Raw genomic sequence first — 10,690 nt, forward strand, 5'->3', positions numbered from 1 at the left:
AAAGGAGTAAGTCGTCCCACAAGGCGAGACCAACAGAATTCCCACACCGCACCCATCATCACAAGCCGATCCGTCAAAAAACATAGCCCAAGCACGAATAAATAGTGCAGTAATATGAGTACTAACCCTGTCTGCAGCAAGATCCGCCAGTGCTTGTCCTTTGACCGCTTTTGCAGGATGATACCGAATATCGAACTCTAACAATGCAAACATCTATTTTCCAAGCCGGCCTTTTAGGACAGGAGCCGACAGCATGTGCTTTATGACATCCGATTTGCATATGACAATTGTTTCCGCCGAGAGCAAAATATGACGAAGCTTTGTACATGTAAAGTATAAGCAAAGGCAAAGCTTCTCGATTTCAGGATACCTGGTCTCGGCGTCTAACATGCGTCTGCTGAGGTAGAAAACCACTCTCTCCTGGTCGTCGTGCTTCTGGAATAACACCAAAGCAATGGAAGTGTCACCCACAGATAGGTACACATAGAACGGCCTATCTTGCTGATGAGGAATCAACACTGGAGGCTTTGACAAATATTCTTTGATTTCATCGAAAGCTTGCTGCTGTTCTGCCCCCCAGCAAAACTCATCATCGGATTTGATCTTCACTAAACCCATGAACGGTTCGATGCGTCCAGACAGATTAGAAATAAATCGTCTGACAAAGTTAATTTTACCGATGAGCTTCTGCAACTCTTTCTTCGTAGTAGGTGGCTTCATCGTCTTTACAGCTTCTTGACTCTTCAGGCCGATCTCGATTCCACGTTCATACACCAGGAATCCCAGAAATTGACCGGCCGATACTCCAAAGGCACATTTCTTTGGGTTCATTTTGAGCCCAAATCTTCGAGTCCGTTCCAAAACTTGACGCAAATCTTCTAGATGCCCCCCGGCTGACTTGGATTTCTACCAGTTTGCCGATGAGATCATGAAAAATGTAATTCATGGCACGTTGGTACGTTGCACCGGCATTTTTCAATCCGAAGGTCATTACCAAGTACTCGAACAAGCCGACCACGCTTGGTACCCTGAACGCGGTCTTGTTCACGTCTTCTGGGGCCATGAAGATCTGGTTGTAGCCGGCATTACCATCCATAAAACTCATCATTTTGTGGCCGGCAGCTGCGTTGATCAATGTCTCTGCAACAGGCATCGGGTATTCATCCTTCGGTGTCGCTCTGTTGAGATCTCTAAAATCGACGCAGACACACCATCGGCCATCTTTCTTTTGTACTGGTACCACGCTAGAGATCCATTCTGCATACCGGCACGGCCTGATGAACCCAGCATCCAGCATCTTCTCCACCTCTTTCTTGACTTCTTCTAGGACTTCGGCCTTCATCTGACGTGCTCGTTGCTGAAACGGCCGAAACCCCTTCTTGAGCGGGAGCCGATGCTCGACGATGCTTTTGTCTAGACCGGGCATCTCAGTGTAGTCCCATGCGAAACAATCCCGGTACTCTTTCAGCAGTGTAATCATCTCCTCACGCAAGATCAGATCCAACTTCTTGCTGATAAATGTCGGCCGTGGCTTATCCCCAGGACCGATGTCAACTTCTTCCAAATCATCAGCTGACGTGAACCCGTATCCGAGCTTGCCGTCGTCTGAAAAACCAGCTGCGAACGCAGGCGAGTCCTCGTTATCCTCAAGATCAGCGACAAACACAGGGAGATGACAATAAAAATTATTTGGCCAACCGCACGGGCTGGCCGCTTCTATAACTCCATTATCATTTGAAACCAAATAGTCGATGAGTGGCCAACTGCCAGAGTAAGCCATCGTGTGTACATGATGTAACAATTCCGAACCCACACAGGATTTTTTTATTTTTTGGGGCCGGTCGGTGGGACCGGCCTCTCTAACTCTATTACATTCCGTGGCATGGCAGGATGCGCCTACTCTGTGAGGCCAGTGGATAAGACCAGCCTCAGTCCATTTTTTGTCGCCTTGATCCGATCACAGTCTTCCAAGGCGATCCCTGAGATCGGCTCTTGTCCTTCTGTATCCCAGGCGTTCATATCTGCGAGCGAGACCTTGCTGGAATCGTCTGCAGGGACCACCTCCACTTCATCGCCATCCCATTGGACGAGATACTGATGCATTGTGGAAGGGATACAACAGTTGGCATGAATCCAATCCCTCCCGAGCAATTCCGTGTACGTACTTTTACTGTTGACGATGAAGAACGAAGTCGGGATCGTCTTGCGGCCCACTATCAACTCCACATTAAGAACCCCCATTGCCTCTGATGGTTGTCCGTTGAAGTCATTGAGCATCACATTGGTCTTGATCAGATCGGCAGAAGAACGACCCAATCGGCGCAGCACGGAGTACGGCATCAGGTTGACTGCGGCGCCGGTGTCAACCAACATCCTGTTGACGGGTTTACCATTGATGAAGCCCTTGAGATACAATCCCTTCAGGTGCTTGTAGCTCTTCTCCTTGGGCTTCTCGAAGATGATCGGCTGTGGGCCCAGATCCAGCTGTGCAACAGGCAAATCCTTCGGTTGGGGTGCCCGGAATTCTGACGGGAGCACGAACACCATGTTCACATCAGCCGATGGCTTCTCATCGGCTTTTGTCTACTTGGGGCGCCACTCTTTTCTTGGAGGCCGCCTTTCCTCCCTTTGCGGTCTCCTGACTTGCTCCGCGAGATCCGAACGCGCCTTCCTCAGCACGTCAAGGTACTTTGCTTCCGCCTCTTCCAGATTGCGCAAGCGCTGCACTCTGTGCTTCTGCGAGCGATTAAGCCCGTCAGGACACCACCATGGACGATGGTACCTGTCTTCTTCTTCTGGCTCGGAATCACCCCTGGATGGGCGCCTCACACGGTCATCATGACGTGTTCTGGGCCCTAAGCACTGGAACACCGATGTCTCGTCCTGCTGGCGTCCTCGAGGCCTGCACTCCAAGCAATCATCTATAGTAGGCAATCGGCTCATGCCGGAATTCCAACAGTACCTGAAGAACGGGCAATGCCAGTGGTCGCGTATTGCCTGGCGTCTCCCCAGTGTCCTCCCTGTGCGGTGCTCGTACTCATCTTCTTCCGATTCATATCGGCGGCGCACCTTGTACTGGTACTAGTACTTTTCCAGAAGCCGATTAGAAGCTGGAAGCTGATTGCGGATGTGACGCACCTGCTCTTCAGTCACATGCTGCTGTTCCAGTTCGTGTTCATCTTGCGGCCGTTTGCCAGAAGCGGCCTCTCTCCTCTGCTTGTCATGGCGGCGCATGGGTCCCACCATGTTGATCTGGAATGCCAAATCCTGGCCCTTGGATCCGAAATCTGACAGCTCCACCATGTTAGCTTGTGGGAAGGGCTTTGTGTCAACCTTCATCGTGTGTTGAGCCAGGATTATTCGGCCTTGCTCGATAGCCGATTGTATCTGACGGCGTAGCTCCTTGCATTCACCCGTGGAATGAGTGAACGAGTGGTGCCATTTGCAGTACAGCCTTCCCTGCAACTCTTGTTGCGTCGGTAGCTTGTGATTCTCTGGGAGCTTCAGCTATTTTTCTTTGAGGAGCAGATCAAATATCTGCTCTGCTTTGGTCATGTCGAAGTCGAAGCCCTTCACAAGCCCCTGCTGTTTGACCCACTTGCACGGGATAGGATTTTCCACCCGAGTCCACTCTGCCACGGCCACTTCTTGCTCCTCGCCAGAGTCATCAGATTCATCCGCCTGGGCCACGTTTACATGGCGCTTGTACTTGTCCTGGTACAGCTCAGGATGGTATAGCTCATATGCCGTAAGCTTCTACACCAGGTGCGCCAGAGACGTGAACTCCAACTGAAAAGCCGCATCCTTGATCGGCTTAGCGAGCCCCAGGACAGCCAGATCGACTGCCTCTTTCTCTGTGATGCGCGATGAGTAGCATCGGTTCTTGACCTCTCTGAAGCGTTGTATGTACTCTGACACAGTCTCTCCTCGCTTCTGCCTGACTTGGGCGAGGTCAGCAATTCCAGCTTCAGCAGCCTCTGAGTGGTATTGGGTATGGAACTGATCTTCAAGCTGCCTCCAAGTTCGAATCGAATCTGGAGCCAATGACGCGTACCATCCAAAAGCTGGGCCTGTAAGGGATTGGCCAAAGAACCGGACCCTCAACGGATCCGACACTGAGATCATTCCAAGCTGCGTTAAGTATCGGCTCACGTGCTCTATGGAGCTGGCTCATTCTGACCCATTGAACTTGGTGAACTCAGGAAGCCGATACTTGGGTGGCAATGGGATCAAGTCATAGTCACTTGGATACGGCTTGGAATAGCCGATCGCTTTCCTCTTGGGCAGGATGCCGAACTGGTCTCTCAGTATTGCACTGACTTGCTCCACACTAAGAACTCCTGGGGCCGATGGCTCAGCACTCGGCCCGGTAGCGTACTTTGTCAGCCACGCTTGTTTCTCCGCGTCTGCTCCAGAAGCTCCTGGGTTTACCATCTGTACCGAGCGTGTTGGATTAACGCTGTCAGGGATGTAGGCGCACGTGCAGCCATGCGGGATCTCCTTGGGTGGCTCGTTGAGGAATTGGCCTTCTCCAGGATCACCGCCGATCTTGTGGACGACGTAGATCGGCGAATTTTGTGGTTTTGGAGCCGCAAATGAGAATGGCAATATTGGCCTAGAATGCAGTGCAGCTTCCTCTGTGTGACTCCCCAGGGTTGGTTCCCATGGAGAGTACTGGTTCTTGATTATCTCCTGGATGACGCGATGCGCCATACGCTCGAGCTCGTTCATCAGGCTCTGACAATGCCGATGAAGCGAATGGGCCACCATGTAGTTCATCTCCTGACGTAGGGCTCTGGTGCACTCTTCTGATGGCACAGACAGATCTACATTGTCGAGAGCGCCTTCTGGTGAGAACCCCTTCCACCTGATGCCATGGTTGCGGGTCCTCTCGAAAGAGCCGATGAGATCGGCTTCCAGCAGAGCTTTGATCTTGTCATACTTCTTCTTGTGTTCAGGAGAGAGCTCTTCATACGTGACAGGCTTGGGAGTGGGTTCTTGATCTTGAGCTCCAGTCATTATTGCAGTGGACGTTGTTGCCGAGAAGAGTCCCACCGGGCGTGCCAGAATGTGTTGTCGGTCGAAACCCACCGGCGAGCAGCGACAGGCAACACGAAGAGCCGGGAGGTCACCGGGGCACTGGCAGGCACTGCTCCCTCGTCGACGGCCCGGAATTCCAGCAATGCGCTGCGGCTTGTTGAAGACGCAGGGCGTGCCACCTGACCTATACCCGATTAGGAAGGTGCGAGCGTGCTTGCGATGGTTAGCCTGCATACACAAACATGTGGAAACATAAGTCCGAGCCATGGTCGGCTCCCCGGGACGACTCTTGCATCGGCTTTTAAAGAGCCGATCGAGTCCCGGTGTTAGATTGGATCTGTTTGTATCCAGATATGATAAAATAAGCAAATAACTGTAAAGCTGCTTCAATTGAGTCTAATCAATCTAATCTACGATGGTAAAAGCTTCACCGCTAGATCGGAACGTCCTACACATGACTAGGCCTAATGAACGTGACAGACAACTAAACCATAACCTAAAACAGAGGCCTAAGAACTAGCAAGAGCCGATTCCCGGATCAATTCCCTGTTAAGACTAGAGCAAAGCATCTAACACATCACCGGATCATCCAATCCGTTTGCAAGGCCTAACCTAACAGATATTACGCGAACTCTTAAGAATAAGAGCAAACCATAATAGATCAGATCTACTAGACATAAAAGAAGCAGGGTGTTGCCTTTACGCAGCTAGCTCTATGCAACAAGAACTAGTATAAGATGATGATATGATCGCATAAAGACAATATGATATTTGTAGGCAATTAGCAACAAAGTACAATAGATCTACTAAAAGCCATGCTACAAACATCGAGATAACTAGTACTACTCGCCATAAAAAATGATTCAGTACGAGTAATACCAAGGTAAAAGCAAGAACTACGCTGCCCTGATCGCGAGAAGCGATCAGGGCAGCATGACGCTTACTTGGATGAAAACCCTAGAATTAGGGGTGGCGATGCGCCGAGAGTTGTTGTTTGCGAGACGTGATGACGCTCTTTTTTCATGAATAATATAGGGTACATATTTATAGTTCGGAGACTTGGGAAACAATCTAAACTAATTTTGTCCGGATTGGACTCTATCTCTAATCTTAAACTAAATCTAAGATACATGGCCCATGTGGCCCAAATGCTCACGCAGGAGCCGATTTACAAGTCTTCTTCAATCTTCTGCTTTAAGCCCATCTTGCTTTCAGCCCATAAATTAATCCTGTTAATTTATGGCGATAACAGTAAGATAATCACAGTTGCCATAAGATGCTCATGATTCTTCTTCCATGCTTAGCACAATGCTTAAGTATGGGGGAGGACGTGCTACACTTCATTACGAGCATCGAGAAGGACGGTAATTCTTCCTCAACTCTCTCTTTTTTCTAAATGCTTGTACATATATGCCTTCAACCATAGATGCAATCTTTGTATATATCTCTCAACCTATAACATGGCTTCTAGGAGGACAACCTAGTTTTGTTTTTGTTTTCAATAAGTGTAGGATCACCATAACTTGTGCTCACCACATTGATACATTTTGGCAATGCCTTTTGCTTATGGAAAAATGATGAAAGTTGCTGCTTTGTTTTACCTACGCTATGTTGTATATGACTTGACCATTTGCTCTCAATTAAACGGAATTAAAATAATTAAATACCAGCTCTTTTATTTGTGGAGGTTAAATGACTAAATTCTAGACCCACATATTCTATGTTGCTCTTTGATTTAAGTCTACCGATGACCTTACACCTTGTGTTGTTTAATTTGAAAAAATAATTCCTATGCTATCTACAGTTGTGAATCTTTTGCAAAGTTCTAGCTACCAAAGTCTATACATACATATTCTTTCATGATAAAACCATTAGATTGCAAACTTATATTTTGATGAGTTGGATTAAGATTGATTTCTTTGGTATGAGACTAAGAAGCTGGTCATTCCATTTTTTTTATGTAACCTTCTTTTTGCTAGCCTATTTATCCATGCATTGTGAGTTTCTACTTCGGGAATTTTGCAAACCTCGCTGGATATCCACCCTAAACCAAAAATATATTTTAATGATTACCTCCTTGACCACAACCCAATTTGACTATGGATTATCATTTCAACGGAATCAAAAGAATCAAGGGCACCATATAAAGGAAAAATTTTGGGAGACAAGGCTCCCCGGAGATTCAAGCGGTTCTACGAAGAAGAAGGTGAATTTGAGATACTTATCCTAGCTAGTTGGTTCTCCCACTTTTCATACTCGAGGACGAGCATTCGTTCAAGCATGGGGGGATGGCTGGGTAAGTATTCTATGTTATCAAAAGTTCTAAGGAGCAAAAAGAAAGAAAAAAAGAAAGAAAGAAAAAATAGAAAAATGAAAAAAAGGAGAAAATAAAAGAAAAATGAAAAAAAAGAGAAGAATAAAATGCTCCTTGGCTCTTTTTGGCTTCATTAATTTTCCAAGTTACTTTGAAGAATTATTCCATACTCAAATCTTCAAACCATGTGCAATCCGATAACGAGAACTTCATTTGTGTCTCGGGATCATCCATTTGCCACTTGCACATGTCCACATATCTAAATGTGTGTGTTTCATCTTTCTCCCTCTCCAACATTATTTTCCAATGGCCTTTTTGACTAGTCTCGGTAATGCCATTAGATCTCTCTCTTAGTTTGATAATATTTCAAGTATAATGTTTTGCTAGGATTGTTTTTACCTACCAAGCTCCACATAAGCCTTCCACTTTTATATATCAGTAGAATAGGTTGAAGACAATCTAATGTAGGCTTGAGCGACTTGATGAGATGAGTGTTTCCATGATCTTTTGCAAGAGAACCTCACTTATGTTTGATATGCATTCTTTTGAAAACCCTTCACGATGAAACAAGGTAAAGGTTTGAAGTTCGCTTAAGTTTGAGAGCATGGCATTTATTTATTATTGTGGCTTGTTCTTTAATTGCTAGTTATCTTCCATAATGAAAAAGTAGCCGGTCACAACATGAACTTAAATGCAAAATACTTGAGAGAGCAATATGTCTTGTTATGTATGACTAAGTGCAGAGAGGACATTGAGGGGCAACGCTGATTTCTTTATATGCAAGCTCCTGGACTTACTCGAGGACGAGCAAGGTTTAAGCATGGGAGGAATGTTGGCGCTCCTTAAGTACCCATTTTATCCCTTGTTTATCCTTGACAATGGCATGAATTTAAAATCAAAATCACTAACCGTCCTAACCCCGGCCTAATTATTGGTCATTTTCACATTTGCACATATATTTTGGAGGAACTTTGTTTTTTGCAGGTTTTTGGCCTATTTTGCAGCATGAAATGATGAGGCCCGTGATCGAGCGCTAACACGAAGAAAGACAAAGGCCAAAGCCCAAAGGAAGGACCAAAGCCCATGTTGATCCGAAGCCCATTCATGCACATCCATCCTCCAAGAGAGCCCAAAGGACCAAGCCCACGAAGATGAGATCAAGATACTTCGGGATTAAGCAAAGCAAATGAAGATTTAAGGAAGGATTCCCTATCCTATCTTTTCCTCGAAGATATCTCCAAGATAACGACGTCCAAAGGGGTGCAATCGTGAAGGACATAAACTCTAGAAGATGCAAGGAGTCTACACGCGAAAGATGAGACCGAGGCGGGCCCAAAAGAGCATAGGCCGGCCGGCCTAGGCCCATGAGCCGGCCGGCCTAGCCCAGTGGCGGAGCTCGGATAAAAATTTAGGTGGGGCGTAGTGGCAAACATAGTTTTTTAATGATATCTTGAGGATGCATATTAATAGCTAATCTATATCAAATTTAAACAATAATTGATGATCATACCTTTCATTTGAAAATAATTGTCCATTAATTCAATAAAGACCAATCAAACAAGAAAAAATATCCAATTTTAAGACCAAAATCTAATATTTCAGAGCTAAGAAATCTGTAAATTTTGAAGAACAAATTAGTTAGTGACTTGGTGTGTAATATATGAATTGAAACCTACAAATTCGAAACACAAATCAGTTAGTGACTTGGTGTGTAATATATGAAATTATGAATTGTAATATAATAAAACAATTATGAAGAGAGCTGAGCAGCGCCCGCCGGCGCTTGGGTCTGCTTGCATGGGGCCGCGCAACTCAAGCCTCGGGGCTGCTTGCTCGGGGCGCCTCTGCGGCTCTGCCGCTAGGCGGCCTAGGTCTGGCCGCCTGGCTGCGGCCGCCGGCAGGGGAGGCGGCAGGCGGGGTGGCTGCAGGCAGCACGCTAGTTCCTAGTGCCTAGCGGAGAGGAGGGCTGGACTCGGCTACCGGAGCACGGAGGCAACGGGCGGCGGCGCGGTACTAGGCGAGGGCCGGAGCCTAGAGGCGGCGGGCGGCGGCGCACGGCAGTCTGGAAGCGGCGGTGGCACGGATTGGGGGGAGGCAGTGAGCAGGGCTGAAGGGGGATCCCGTGAGCTCCCGTGAGCAAGGTTTGGGGGATGGGGCACTTGGGCCAGCTCAATGGGCTTACTAGGCCTTTTCGTCTTTGCTAGCTCCCTCCCCGTTTTTCACTCTGCATGCGACGACGCCACGACGGCCGCCACCGCGGCGCCGCTCCTCTAGGCTCCAGTTCTGCACTCCTCCATGGCTCGCTCCTCCAGTGGTAGGTGGGGTAGTTGCCCCACCCTGCCATATGGGGAGCTCCGCCTCTGGCCTAGCCCATTTCCGAGGCAGTTCGGCCTCCCCTTCGACCGGTGGTTTCCTCAGCTCATAAATAGCTCGCACCTTATTCAACTCGCGGCATCCATCCACCCAGAACTCGACCAAAACCTAGGGCCAAGACCGGAGGGAAACGACGGCTGCCAAAAGTCTTTGAAGTTGTCTAGGAGATGGCTTAGGCCACTCCTAGCCCCCTTGGCCTCCCTGCATGGTTGTGCCATGGCAGAGTTCGTGAGCTAGTTGGATTCATCGATGGTGTGCACACGTTGGTGATGATCCAAACACATCTATTATGTGAGTAATGGTAATCATGTCTTCCGAATCTATTAGCGATCATGTCTCTCCTTTTTTATTTTGTTCTTGCCTTGGGTGCGCTTATTCCTAGATCTATTCTCGAGATAGATTGCATGGGGTGTTCTTGTAGCTATGGTGGCTAGGAGTTCATACCAGATCTACCCAAGGGGGTTTGACACGTCTAGCGTGCTTCGGGGTGCTTTTGTCCAAAGGGAGCGTCGTGACAGGGCGTGGCCTATGTAGAGGGGTTCCCGAGGGGTTGGATTGGAGGTTTTGATTTAAGGATGCTTTTGATTGAGATGCATGATTTATTTGCTCATTAGCTTGAACTACAACTAGATGACGATAGGCCTAGTCTTGTCTTTGGCTTTGCTATGGTTACGCCTATGTTCATGGATGAGATCAACCTTTACACAACACTCATATCTATTAAAGGTTTACTCTATATATGCAATTCATGCTTCATGTTAGGATAGATCCGTTAGATTAGACGGAAAACCTTAGGTAGTTCTTTGTCGATCCACGGATTGATAAACCTTGGGGGAGTACTCTAAGGAAAAAGCTACCACGATCCGTGCGCTTCCGGTACATAAATTTGGGCCTTAAGGAGCGTCAACAACATGCAAGGTTTGTGAAGGCTCTGAGGTATTTTTCATGAAAAGCTACTAATAG

This window comes from Panicum virgatum, chromosome 9N (assembly GCF_016808335.1).
Source record: "Panicum virgatum strain AP13 chromosome 9N, P.virgatum_v5, whole genome shotgun sequence".
In the NCBI taxonomy this organism is placed as follows: domain Eukaryota; kingdom Viridiplantae; phylum Streptophyta; class Magnoliopsida; order Poales; family Poaceae; genus Panicum; species Panicum virgatum.